This window comes from Barbatula barbatula (genome assembly GCF_947034865.1).
Source record: "Barbatula barbatula genome assembly, chromosome: 1".
NCBI lineage: Eukaryota > Metazoa > Chordata > Actinopteri > Cypriniformes > Nemacheilidae > Barbatula > Barbatula barbatula.
The window spans coordinates 36,069,909-36,084,908 of NC_136766.1; the positions used below are offsets into that span (position 1 = coordinate 36,069,909).

General features: G+C 40.4%; 1 protein-coding gene across 1 annotated transcript in view; it reads left to right on the forward strand.

Annotated features, from left to right (window-relative positions):
* Positions 1-13,826: 13,826 nt before the first annotated feature.
* Positions 13,827-15,000, forward strand: part of LOC306898177 (receptor-type tyrosine-protein phosphatase delta-like) — a 65,452-nt gene continuing 64,278 nt past the window's right edge. The window contains exon 1 of the mRNA XM_079463455.1: positions 13,827-14,072. The gene's annotated coding sequence lies outside the window, so the exon portion shown is untranslated. The remainder of the gene's footprint in view (positions 14,073-15,000) is intronic.

Genomic DNA, 15,000 nt, shown 5'->3' on the forward strand with positions numbered 1-15,000 from the left:
GACATCTTACCTGACAATATTGCTGTACTTAAACCTCGTCTTATTTTAAGTACACTAAAATTAAAGTTAGGCCCTGGGTTCCTTTTCGAAGGGCTCTTCACCTAGCCCTAAGCCCTTCAAAGGGTTGAAGGAGTCTAGACAACTGTTTTTGGAATCCTCTTCGCGTCATCATCCCATGCCCATAAGGAGGCGCCATTGCAACGCAAAGAATCATGGCGGCGTGAAGTGTCCATCGAAAACCCAAATTAAAGTGGCCAGTTATGAGCACTTTGGTTTGGAATGACCCTTCAATATGGCGGCTATGATTGTTTTCACTCCGAAGTGCCCTTTGGAGGGCGATATATCCCATTTGGAATGCACTTACATTCTTAAGGTTTTAGCGAAAGTGTACTACTAGTCAATTTTAGGTATGCAAATAGTCAATTTATAGGTATGCTCAATAGTTGCAGCACATGTTTGAGTTTATGAATGCACACTTTGAAACACAATCTCAGTAAACTACTAGTTCACAGCAAAATCGCCAGTGTTAAAAAAGCTTAAATTAACTCTCACAGTGTACATATGTGCCACACTATGATGCGGTTTATACAGTATATACCCTGTCAGTGTTAATCTGACCTTTTTAAACACTGGCGATTTTACTGTGTTTCGAAATTTTGATATAGTGTTTTCTTTAAGAAAACTTAACGTCACACTTTGTTTACTGTGTATGACATTATTTATTAAAAAAATGTATTAGTAATAAACATGATATATTTTGCACTTTCAGTACACTATTATGTTCCGATTTAGGTATGAATGTTGTATACTTAAAATACACCTTTAAGTGTAAGCTATTTGAAGCAGATTTGAAGTAAATGTCAAAAAATAAGTTGTATTTACTATCACACCCTTAAGCTGAACTTGTACACTTAAGCATGTGTGTTTATAAGACAGTGTGTCAAACTATATGAAAAAAGATCACTAGAGTAGTACACTTTAACATACTTTTATAGAGTAAATCTCCGTCAAAAGATTGAATAGAAATATAAAGCAAATATACTTTCTGTCAGAGCAAGTCAAGAATACTTGAAAGTATTCTGAAAGTGTCATCGTATTTATAAGTAGTACATAACGAAGTAGACTGAAAGTAAACCTTCTCGTTTTAAGTTTAAATGAAGAACCGTATACTAATAGTAATCTTTTTTATTGGATGATGTGAGAGAGATGAAGTAAGTCAGTCAGTACGTGTGATGTTTGTAGGTCAGACCTGATGGAGCGGGTGTGATTTTCTATCTGACAGAAGTCAGGCGTGGGCACAGGATGAGCGGCCTGACTTTAATTCTCACGATGCTACTCTTCTTCATCAAATTCCGCAAATGAAACGTTCTTACTCTGTGTTTAAAGTAAAGGCGTGTAATTGCTGAAAGCGGCGTCATGGCGTAACACGGTTCATTATAAAGCGCAGTAAAGTCCCTGAGAGGCTCTTTTGATCCGCCGGGAAGCTGTCGAGATGTTGAGGCCGTACTTTATTAAAGTCTAAACGAATGTAAAGCCTATAAATAACTCCAGATGGCTCCTCCGATCTCAGCTGCGTGTTAACACTTGACTTCATCTCACTTTGAGCGTCTTCCCAGCTTCATTGTGGTGAATATTTTACCGTAAACTTCCACACGGATGGATCCACGTTTGTTCTCCGCCTGGGGCCGAATCTCTGCTTCTCTGGTCTTGCGCTCTAATTCCCTCCTGCACTCTTTCATTTGCTTTATCTGCTGATGATAGTGCGAGCGGATCTAACATCTGTGTGACACATCCATTCCTCGGCACTGTTAGATGTTCTGGAATGGTGCACGCGCTGGAGATCAGGCGAGCGTTTTACAGCAGCATCTGTGCAGTCACATCATCGCAGGTGTCACACGCAGACGCAGACGCAGTCCGCTCGCTCCTTTACCAACAACACTAATGCATTGCTTTCTACTTGTATGTAACGTGCCAGCACAATATGAGCAGTGAAATGTGCCAACAATGCTTTAATAATAAAACAATCTTAGCGTCCACCTCAAAGCAACTTTAACATTTAACACGTATTTTTAAACCTTAATTTATATTATTTATTATATTCGTATAGTGTACTAGAGCTTGTTTCTTTTAGATTAGATTCACTTTATTGTCCATTCTGTTTGTCACAGAGCGGAAAATGATCTTTGACACTGGTGACAACTCCATTCAATTTCCAGGAAAAATTATCTATATATAAAATACAAACATCACTTTAAGAAATGATACGATTTAAAAGAATTACTGCCATTGGTCTTTATATACATTTCTTCTAGCCAGAGGGATTTTAAGTCTACGCCCAGATGAAGAATAAAGAGGATGTGTGTGATCTTTAAAAATCGCAATTGGGTGTTTTTATAAAAAACAATAAAATATAATTGAATATTTATATATGAATAAATATGAATAAGAATATGAAGTCTCAGATCATAATTGATTTCTTATATTAAATAGGTTGAGAATGAGTGAAAATCAAACAATAAAAATGTGGGTAATGTATCATATATTAAAACATTAATTTGCTCATAACAGGAGGATTCATCAATATTAATATTTAAATAATGACTGCTGAAGAAAATATGTCGATAGCTTTATCTGGAAAGTATCAAACAGAGTTATTATAGTTTTGATTCGCTTCATTAATATTTAAATTAGCTTTTGTTTTTAGATATTTATGTTTATTTTGGTATATGCTTTTATCCTTTTATATATATATTTATGTTGCTATATAATATTATTTTAGTTTTATAAAAATGTTTGTGCTTGTAACTTATTTGTGAGGCAGCATTTCAATTTTTCCGTTTTTAGGTTAATATTTGATTTGATTTCAATGAACAGAGACGTTTTCAAAGTTAAAATTTTAGTCAACTAAAATAACCTTGGTATCAAACAACAGCAAACAGCCTGGTTGTTGTGTTATTAGTTTATTTGTTGTTGTTTTTGAGGTGTAATTAATATTCTGAATAACCTCATGCACATGTTTCCCTGCGGATATCAGCGTCTCATTAGCATTTGATTATTTATTCATCAGGTGTAATCTCCATTTGTCCCCACATTAGAACAGTGACACACACACACACACACACGTGTGTTGACCTGCAGAAGGTCGCACTGCAGGTCAGTGTTGTGATGTAAGAGTCAGCATCAGTGTGACGTTTGGTTTTATTTCTCTTAACAAGCGCTGAAACATCTTCATCAGACGTGAAGTGCTTTCGGCTGCATAAACTCTCTCTCTCTCTCGCTCAACCAGCAGCACTAAAGTTTTATAGCTAGAGTAAATCAGCAGCTCCCTCCACCGCTTCTCTCTCTCGGTACAGGATTTATACATTTGACTGAATCTCCCAGTAATGATGTTAAAGCTACGGTACGTGTGCCAGTCATCATGAAAACAGTTTATAAATGAAAGCGTTTGGTTTAGGGGTAGAGTGACGGTTACATGATGCAATAGGCTAAACAGTTTATACAGTATAACAATCATTATTCACAACGCAAACAAAACATGTAAGATATTTGAACAGTTTGGTTATAAAATGACATATTGAGATAAAAAGGGAAAGTGAATCATGCTTTTTTATTGTGCAGTAGGTTTGTTTTGATTTAAGCCATAATAACTAAAAATATACAGCTAAACCACAAAAAAACATGATAACATCATTTGTCGTGTGTATTCGTCTGAAGTGAACTGGTTTAACTTTCTGTCTGAAACACCCCAACTGTGAAATGTGATGTCTCTTTTATACAACTACTGAACAAACATTTTGCATGTTTTCTAAACGGTCTGTCATTGGTCCAAACAGCGGATAGTCCCGCCCTAATCTCACAGCATTGGTCCAGACGGTGACGATGTGTGAAGACACTCAAATAAACAGAGTAATGTTTTAAAGTGTTTATAAAATCACTGTATAGTCTGTTAAATCAGAATATAAGAGAGAACACCTCCAGTCAATGTGAAACTTCTGCTTTCTCCCTCTATTAGTTCCAAAAGAGAGATCCTGAAACCAGACTGAGAAGATGTGAGTGTCCATGTGATGCTGAAAATGCTCTTGACACTGTGTGTGTGTGTTTCAGAGTGAAGCTGGTTCATTGTGATGGCTGCTCGTGAGTTAATGGATTTACTGGTTTCAGAGCCTCAGGGGCACAGGGACCACCAGTGGCTCCAGTGTTTGTGTCTATGTGTGTGTGTGTGTGTGTGTGTGTGCAGGAATCCTGTAAGAGAACAGTCTATGGTGTTTAATGAGCACCCAGGGGACTTGAGCTCTCTGTAGTCGTGACGACAGCGATACTGCGGCCAATCATGCTGTAAAAACAGAAAGACAGACAGATGAATTGTGGGTAGTTATTATGCAAAGTTTGTCAGAAAGAAAAGAGCAGAAGATGTGTGTGTATTTGTGTAAGTGCTCGAGTGAGAGATGCACCCTTAACCATAAACTGAATCATCTAACCCCCTTCATAACTGATATGAAGTGTAATACGGATCCCTGAAGTCTGATTGGCTGATGGGAATGTTGTCACCAGGGATGTGGACACAAGAACACCTCTCAAAATCAGAACAGCTGTGTGTAAGCGGTTTCTTTGTGATATACAAAGACCGAAGATCACAGCAGAATTTCTCATTTGTCATTGGCTGATAGAGTGTGACACTGAATTGAGTCTGAACGCAGAACCAGAGCTGGCCTGAATAATTCGGCCCTGGATTTTTTGGCACACGATGGCCCTCCACCATTTCTGTCGACGGGGGGGTCTGAGGTTGCGCATGGTCGGATCTGTCGACCGGGACGGGTGGTGCATGGTTAATTCTGTCGAAGGGGTGGGGATGTTATGCACACGTGTCTTTTGCATTCGCGTTGCGTGCGTTTCCATTTATAAATTGTCCGTCTGAGCGGCCAAAGCATCCATTCCGACCCCAAACGATAGCAGGAAAACACCCGGATCGCCAGATGGCCAGTCCGCTCCCCGCAGAACATTGCATTAACACGTGATTTTTGGTCATCTTCATTTGTACGCTTAATTTCTGCTGGAATCTTTCAGCTCTTTTTTTTCTCATTGTATTGAGAGAACAGTAAAGTCTTGCACTAATAAAAGCTCGCTGCCATTTGTCGGCCTATTGATCCATTGAATTCTGTGAGAGGAAGGTTCTGCTCTTCTAAACTTTATTATGACTTCAGTTTGGCATCATTGAGATGACTCTGTTTCTCTCTCGACATGAATCACACAATCCAATGATGTCTGACCTTTCATCCGCACGCAGCCGCCGAAGCTGTGATGAACTTTAGAGAGAAGCCTTGATTTCTGTGATTACAAGCTCTTATCATAGTGTGTGTGTGTGTGTGTGTGTTCATTAACATGTGTTTCTCTTTGTGTTGTAGCTCAGAGTCCTCAGACGCTTCAGCAGGACTAACAGAGGTAACACTGTGTGTGTGTGTTGTGCTGACAGTGTGCAGGTGTAGACACTTCACAGCAGAAATGCCTCGCTCTCGTCGTCTTGTTTCTCGATGGTTAAATCATTTTGCTGAGTTTTTGTTCGCTCTAAATCTTGACCATCCAATCAGAACCGTCGCTGAGCTGTGACTGACAGTGATAAATGCCCGCCCTGCTCTCATCAGCTCTGTTAGCGGGAGCAAAGCATGCTGGGAACACTGAGACGCTGGCACGTCATTAATACAAACGCTGAGCATAAGACACAAATACACTTTTTCATACACCTGCATCACAATCCATCACGTCACAACATCACAACATCTCTCATCGGCCGCTTACAGAGGTCTCTCTCACACACGCGCACTATGGCAAGCCGAGTTAGCTTTTAATCATTCTCAGGATATGATTTTTTATATCAAAATTTGCTATTTTTACTAGTAACAATTGCTATTTTTGATATCAGTAATTATATTTTCACTAGTTCAAATGTGTATTCTTGAAATCACATGTGCACACACACACACACACACACACACACACACACACACACTTGAGAAAGAAGTATTAGAAAATGGACTTGAAAATCTTCTCTGGTTTCTGTGATTTTAAACTAAATTACTGAAAATATCACATTTTTCAACAGTCAGACATTAACTCACACTACACAGATACTATAGAGATGTGCTTTTAAAGGTGGAAAATAAATGTAAAGATGTTTGTTTGTTCTGGTAAATGTCTGGTTTCAGTGAGTTGAGGTATCTGTACAGTAAAGCAGGGCTGAATTATTGAGTAAGAACATGTTTACATATTGTTTAGTGAAATATTTATGTAGTCGTGAACTAGATTTCACTTTATTAAGTGTAAATTGGCGAGTTGTAGTTTGAAGTGTTTTTTTAACAACGATCAATTGACTGGACAGGTAACAGGAATGATTTGAGAATGAAATTCAATCATGACTGTAGAATGGTGCAGACGATTGGTTGTGTATGAAACAGTGTGTTCAGTACGCATGGCTCGCGTCTACTGTAAATCCCTACCGTACGCCACGTCTGCGACTCATTATTATTCATGACTTACATTCATGAGGTTTAGAATATGTGGCCCACTTTTCAAATGTTTTCTACACCTCAGCAGAAATCTGACGGGCCTTCAGCGTTCATTTCTTCACACGCTCAGATGTGCGACTCTGTAATAGTGCTGCGTTTATCTCATTATGATTCCAGTCTGATTGTCAGTTTGTTTGGATTCTCATTGATTTTTATTTCAAAGTGGCTGCCGCTGTGTTTACGGCGCAGAAATCAGGTAGATTGTTTGGTGTCGGCTGATTGGCTCTCTGTGCGTTTGGTTTCCTTCTCAATACACCCGATTTAAGGGGTTTAATTACAAACACACACACACACACTATATCTCACCGATCACACTGCAGTACATTATGGGCCAAATGTTGAACTGTTCAGTAAGAGTCTCTCATGTTGTTGTTGTCTGTGTATGGGGGGCACGTACAGAAAGTTGTTTTTTCCCTTTCGTTTTGTGTGTTGAGGGACACATTGTCACAGCCTCTCATTCAAGAACCCTGAAGTGTAAAATAGAGAAGCTAGATCTGATCAATGAGAGAAAGAGAGAGAGAGATGGAGAAACAGAATAGTGTGTTTGAGCATGTTCTCAGATCAGTTGAAGTCATTATTTCAACTTTCTGCTGCCCCACACTTTCATTCTCTCAGTGTAGATGCCGTCAGTCAAACAAGCGCACACACAATCGCACACACACACCCACAAACACACACACGCACGCACGCACACACACACACCCACACACACCCACAAACACACGCACGCACACACACACACACACCCACACACACACACAAACACACACACACAAACACACGCACGCACACACACACACACACACACACACACACACACACACACACACACACACCCACAAACACACGCACGCACACACGCACACACACACACACACACACCCACAAACACACGCACGCACACAAACACACACACACACACACGCACGCATACACACACACACACCCACAAACACACGCACGCACGCACACACACACAACCACACACACCCACAAACACACGCACGCACACACACACACACACACCCACAAACACACGCACACACCCACAAACATCAGAAGTGTGTGTCCATCATCATCTAACAGCCAATCAGCCGTTAATGGCTACTCTTCATCAGACGTCAGTGGGATTCTCGGTTTCTTCTCCAGCATTATTTGCAATGTCTCCATCATTTCTGCTCTTTGGGTCGGATTGCAGCGCTGAAACCTGTCAGCACCAGACCGTCTCTTTCTCCCGCATTTCTGTCTCCACGACGACAGGCGACTGTCTCTCGTTACGCCGGGAGATTCGGTCTCCTCGACGACTGCTGCTGTCACTGCGCCAACTGTCAATCAATGACATCCACGGCTGGAGCGAGCGATATTGAATCCAGAGGACGGTCAGGAAAAGTGTTCGTCGAGTTCATTAAAACATTCAGACATGCAGTGAGCGCGTCCGGCGTCTGTTGTCTGTGTTTTATGGGTCATGATGGTTGTGGTCTCAGTGAAGTGTGTTTCTGAACCCTGGCTGTGGAGTAAAGCGTTTCTAAGGCAGATGATGTGATTGGAAACTGAACGCGTGATAAGAACTGAAGCTTGACTGAATCTGACACTTACTTTCCTTCTCCTGCTGTTTGCAAATCTGTTCGAGTCCAAATCGCACACAAATCTTTACTTTCTCTTTTCCTTACACACGTGAAATATGTTTTTGTTTCTGTTTTTTAGCATCACACTAATATCAGGATGGATTTGTGAATGTTGGGTTTTAGGATTTGCGTAGAAACGCGAGATGATTAATACAAGTCCGTTCATTACATCACATTAGATCAAATCTTTCCATTCTGCTTCGTTTCATTCATCCTAATGCTTCTCAGAAAGCTGGAATGGAACGGCCGCATGCACAGAATTAGAGCTAATGTATTTGTTATCGTCCATTTATTTGTCGATGAACTGCAAAAATTACTTTCTCTCTTTGTATTTTTGTCTTGTTTTCCAGTACAAATGGCTCAAAATTCTTGAATCAAGATGATGAGCAAAATGACCTGAGAAAATAAGAACTTTCAGTGAATTACAAGCAAAAAATCTACCAATGGGTTAAAAAACATAATCTTGAATTTAGTAACTAAGAAAAAGGTAAACCTCAATTCAAGAGTATTTTTCTTACCCCATTTTTTGCTTGTTTTAATCACAAATTCACAGAAATGTCCTATTTTTTGTCTAAAACGAGATTTATTTTCTCAGGTCATTTTGCTCGTCATCTTGATTCAAGACGCCATTTGTACCGGAAGACAAGACAAAAATACGAAGTAAGAAAGTCATGGGAAGTTTGACCTTCGGTTGTTTACGTTTACAGCCTTTAGACTTGAACACTGCACATGAAGTCATCATCCACATGAACTAAACGTATACATTTGACAGAAAGAATGTGAGTGTATGATGTAAAGCATGAGAAAGCACATTTGATTGAGCGCTGCAGGACCGTACATGAGTCTCGGCGCGAGCACAGACACGTCTCTCGTCCTCCAGAGATTCAACATGTTCAATTCATCTAACAAAGACTCATCAGTTATCATCCTGAACCTCATGGATGAAACCTCGCTTAGATCGGGATCCTGACACGCGTGCTGTTTAAACAATGACCCGATCTTCAACGTGGGGACTTTTCTCTGGAGTTGTCTTGAGTCACAGCGTACGGAGAAAGAACAAGGCCGCCGTGATATACAGCCCGTCTTTACAAACACAGCAATAAAGATTCGGCTGTTTGAATGAATCACGCAGTCAAACGACTCTTCATTATTGAAGCTATTAGTCTCCCCGCGGGGACGATACTTCACGGCCGCACGTCAACCTTGAGCTGCTTTAAACATCCTGAAATACAGCCTCAATACTGATGTCAAAGCCTTTTACAGACATCACCTCAAACATACAGATTCTCTCATCATTTACCGTCTAAACATGTATGAGAAGATATTTTGACGTATGCCAACACCGAGCGCCAGTGACGAACACAAAACATTTTTCTAAATATCTTTTTTTGTGTTCCACTGAAGAAAATAAACGATGATTTCTTAATAAATCAGGAGCCAAAAACACATACTGTTGGATATTTAGATTGATTGACGTCGTGAGATGAGATGTTTCCTCCTGCACATTTGTGTGTCGGTTACATCACGTTTGGGTTCTGCGAGCACGAGTCCACACAATCCGTTCCCTTAAGGATTACAGTAATCCCCACGGATTCAAATCCGCAGAAATCTTCCAGCTCAGGTGTTGATTTAACACCTGCTCAGGTAAACATTGCCATAAATAAAAACAAACGCAGCAGCCTCTCTCCTTGGACTCAAAGCACAGTTTTGGTATGGACGCCTGACCTCCATCCATCAGCTCAACAGACGGCTCATTTATTGACCGCTGAGAGTCACTGAATGACAGAGTCTGTGTCTGATAGATTCCAGGCCGCTTTCATTCATCAGACGGCCGGCCGGCGCTGTATTAGCCCCGAGCTTCAGGCGCTCGCCGTCCTCCACAATTCCCACTGTAAATCCACTCACGTCTGCACTTCTATCACAGTCAGAGACTTGTGAGAGATTTCAGCAGTAAAGATCTCCAGACATCACAGTTGATGGGGTGATATCCCACTGACCCGCACAGCATTTATACTGAAACACAGGTTGACTGTGACGTCTCACCACACACTCATTGGTCATGTCTCATCCGTGCATCCACTTTCATAACATTACTGGAGAAATATCTGAGATACAGATGAGGCCCAGGCTAAAGTTTCTCACTTGATCTCACTCATGTATAGAAGATAAATTATCGAGATATTATTTTGAGAAAATATCAACTGAAGTTTCAGAGAATACAAATCTTACAAAATGTTTGTCTAACACACACTAGTTAATTTTGGATTGTTGAGGTTAATAGCGAGTGATGATGATTTACATCAAATTCAGTTGTATACTTGTGATAGCTTCATCTTCTGAAGACCTGAAAACATGTGATTGTATAAAGTCTTAAAGGGATTGTCCACTCTAAGTGGTCAGTTCTGGTGCTTGATTCTGATTGGTTGAGCCGCACGTGTAGATGAGTGTTGGAGTGGATGAAACGGTGCCGTGTGTAATGTGATGTGTATCGTGTGATGATGTACAGGTAACATGTGAAAACATCAACAACAGAGGGAACTTCTGCTGTCCTGAAGCCATGAGCAGCACAGATTGTGTGTGTGTGTGTGTGTGTGTGTGTGTGTGTGTGGACGAGTTTCAGCAGAACACCTTCATTGCCTGCGGCCCACCGCTTCAGCTGTACATCACACACACACACACGTCAATGTTTTATTTAACAGCAGTTTTACATTTTTATTTATAAATCTTTGTTGAAGTGGGTCAGATCGTATAAAGCTGTAATGAATAAACGCACAAGTTATCTCTGCTGCACCCTACAGGCCCCCAGCAGTATTGACAGTTTACGTGAATATTTGCTCTTAAAGGCACAGTCACCTTAACTTCTGACTTTGAACTCTTTCCCTGCCAGAGTTTTTATAATGTTGACAGTCAGCGCCATCTGTTTTTTTTTATTTTCACAACTTTTGAATGGCTCCTGGAATATTTTAATTCTCTGAATATACGAAGAGTTTGAGAGATATCCAATTAATATCAATCAAACTGTAGTTGTTTTTTATGTAAACATATCCTCTCTCACAATGAAGATTCATTCATTTGTGATTTTTTTCTGCGTGTTACAGATTCCATTTCATGCATAATTGGAGTAATTCTCTATTCGAATATGTATAACACACAGTATAACAATTAATAAAACTCAACACAGCACTGTACATCAGCATCACCCCGCATCCTAACCAAACGCGATGCGACAATCAACCACAAAACACAGCCAATCAGAAGAGTTTGTGTCTTGTGTTTGTGCAGCTGAAGAGTGCTCATGCACAGAGATGGGTCCTGTTCTCATGACTTCAGTGATGCCTCACCCGACGCTATACTATAATTTCAGAATATAAACGAATGTAATGAAACGTATATGGCCTATCATCATCCATGTTTGGCGATTCATTCTCATGAGGTGCAGAATTTACATCGAATGAGAACATTCTGTGGGCGGAGCTGTCAGCCGCGACGTCACAGAAATAGAAACCGCCCCTTTTTCGCGTTCGGTACAAACAAACAAATAACTTATCGCAGGAATCTCATCGCATCGCGTCGCGTTTGGTAAGGATGCGGTGTTACACTCACATCTGTACGGTATGAATAAAGAAAGAATATAAATAAACCACTAAATTAATTTTACGTGCAGTGACGTAAAACGAAAAGCCCGTTACGTTTAATTGATCTGCAATCTGCAGAACAGAGAACACACATATCAGACACCCGCATTAAATAAATAGAAACACGTTATCTGAAGAACAGTATTCCACGTCGCTACGTCGTTTCCCGTGGGATTAATTCACGACGTTATTTAAGGACGTGGCTACAACGTTTCTGGTATGTTAGCCAACATTCTTCAAAATGGAACCTTGCCAAGACCTCCTTAGAACATGCTCGCACATTAATGTCACGGTGACCAAATGAAGACGAACTGGCGACGTGTTGTGTTTGCTATATCAAATGAAAGATCAGACCCTTCTTTTAAAGTGTCCATTAGGCTATTTTCTATTTTTAAGTGTCCTAATATTGTATTTGAGTCCCCAACAACAGGCATCCAATGTCAAACAATATGCGTTTAAATCTCCTCATTTCTCAAACATCTCTAACCGCGTCCCTTCGAAGATTTAGATTCTCTAAACCCCTCCCTTCCACAAGCCTTCTGTGCTGTGATTGGTCGGCTACCCCAGTCTGTTGTGATTTATTTTTCCGCATAGCCGCACAACTACATCTCAGCTCTTGGATGCTTATTATTAACTTACACAAAGATTATTGGTACACAGAAATACATTAAGGTATTAATTCAACAATGACATCGATTTGTTTTATAACGATAATGACACTTATGTAAGCGTTAAGCAACGTAAACGTTAAAGCGAGGAAATCCCGCCTTCCAATGAAACGAGCCAATCGTCAAGACTGACGGTTCTCTGGGGCGGGGCTCTCATCAGCGTGTGCGCGTGCACAGTAGATGAAGCGTCTCTCTCAAACAGGTGATTTTTAGCGCATTTTAAGATATTATGGTGCAGTTCATGCAGGTTTATTTATTGATAGAACGTATGCTGTACAATTGAGATTTTTGCCAGCGATTGGTACTAACTTGATAATATTCGGTTATTTTTAACTGACCCACATGACGTTCAACATGTTCGGAATCGGAACACAAAGGAAGATATTTGAGGAACATCCGAGAGATTTGATTGAAACTTATCGGCTGTAATATTTCGGCCTTAATTGTATTACCGATACCGATAACATTAAACTGAGCTTTTTTCGGCCGGTACCGATATGGCCGATAACTGATTGTGCATCTCTAGTTATTTTGGTTTGTTTTTCGCACATAAAGTTTTCTCGTCTCTTCAAACTGAGCCACTATGAGCTGATGGACCAATTTAACGATATACTGGAATAACTGGAACTGTGAGATGTCTATGAGGAGGCCTGGAAATCTCTCGGATGTCCCTAAATATCTTTATTTGAGTTATATATAAATATCTCCAATATAATGAAAATAAGAGGATGGTTTTATTTTGACATACACAACACAGAATTCTTGTAAAAGAGCAGCGGATATAGTACTTTAATCCCATAATGTTCTCCATTTGTAAAGGGAAGTGAGGTTTCTGGTATATTACCATTTGGGGGAAACAAAGATACAGTTTAAGTGACTTTAAAACCTTTTAATAAAGTATAATAAATCACACCTGATGGCGGCGTGAACAGAGCAACTCGACAACTGCGCTCAGCGTTTAAACTTTTCTGACACGTATAACGCCAAACAAACTACGGTGTAATGTAAAGTACGGTGTAAAGTACGGTGTAATGTAAACTACGGTGTAATGTAAAGTACGGTGTAAAGTACGGTGTAATGTAAACTACGGTGTAATGTAAAGTACGGTGTAAAGTAAAGTACGGTGTAATGTAAAGTACGGTGTAATGTTTGGAAAGTTTCTAAAATAGTTTGGCGCGAGTACTGAAATATCGCTGGGCGGAAAATCCGTTATTCTGTCGTGTGACTCCATGACATCGCCCCGCAGAGTTTCTCGAGGTCCGTGTGTCTTTAACCGGGTCTCGGGTGACGTCACCGCTCTCCCCGCGCCTCTCCGGTGCTGCTCGAGCCCGAGCGCGCAGTCCCGGCCGCACGCGCCTCCCGGACGGCACGCGCTCTCTCTCTCTCTCTCTCTCTCTCCGCGTCTTCCCCCGCTCTCGGCGCAGAGCAGCCGCGCGTCGCCCGCGTCCACAGCTCGTGCAGGAGATCATGCGTGTGCAGTGAACGCTCGAGCGCGTTTGGATTATCACTGGATGTTAATAATAAAGTGTCAGAAGTGAACTCGCAGCTCGTGATGATGATGATGATGATGATGATGAGGAGCAGGTAAGACGACATTTATCATTCAGAGATCAAGTGTTACTGACTGTAGTATATAAAGTGCGCTGGCTGTAGTTTGGACCACAGTGTTATGAGTCGGGATGTTCCTGTCAGGTCGTGAATGTTTAGGAGTGTTTTTAAGACACACTATATAAGTGTTTTTGACAGCCTTCGACGGACTGAATAAATACCGTGTAATTGGCAGTATACGAGCGTATAAATACTGTGTTATTGACAGTATATGGATGGTTATGTGTGTATACGAGTGCGTGTTTGAACATATATACCCAACAAATGAAAGATTTCACACATGAACCCCAAATGTTTTATTAATAACGACAGAACGTATGGAGATAGTGAAATTTAAGACACACTGTATGTCAAATGATATATGTTTATGGGCGTATATAAGTGTGTGTGTGTGACTTTATATGAGAATATGGTATACGTGACTGTATAGTAGTATTTAAACATGTTTATATGGTATATATTCATATTCATCGTCGGAATTTGTGTGTTTGACACATTTTTTGTTAAAGTGATTATTTATTTGATGGTTTTTGTCTCTGATAAAATGTGAAGCAATATGAGTTTGTGTGAGTTTATAAAGCCAGATTTTACTGCTGGATTAAACTCATTTGTCACATTAGAGAAATATAATGTCTAACACTTGGTCTTGGCTGTAAAGCGCACGCACGATTGTGAGGGTTTGAGCTCTGACGCTGGCGTCTTTCTGCTCTCAATAGTTTCAGTTTTTATGTGATTTAAGTGTCTCCTTTTGAAACGAAAACAGAATTTCATCAGAAACGTGTGTGTGAATCGGATTTGTCCGGATATTTAGGTGTTGTCTTTAGAAAGTCTCTCCTCACGGTGTGTCCTATGCTTGGTATCCGAGACATTTATTTTAGCTGGAGATGTTTTGAAACGAGTTAAT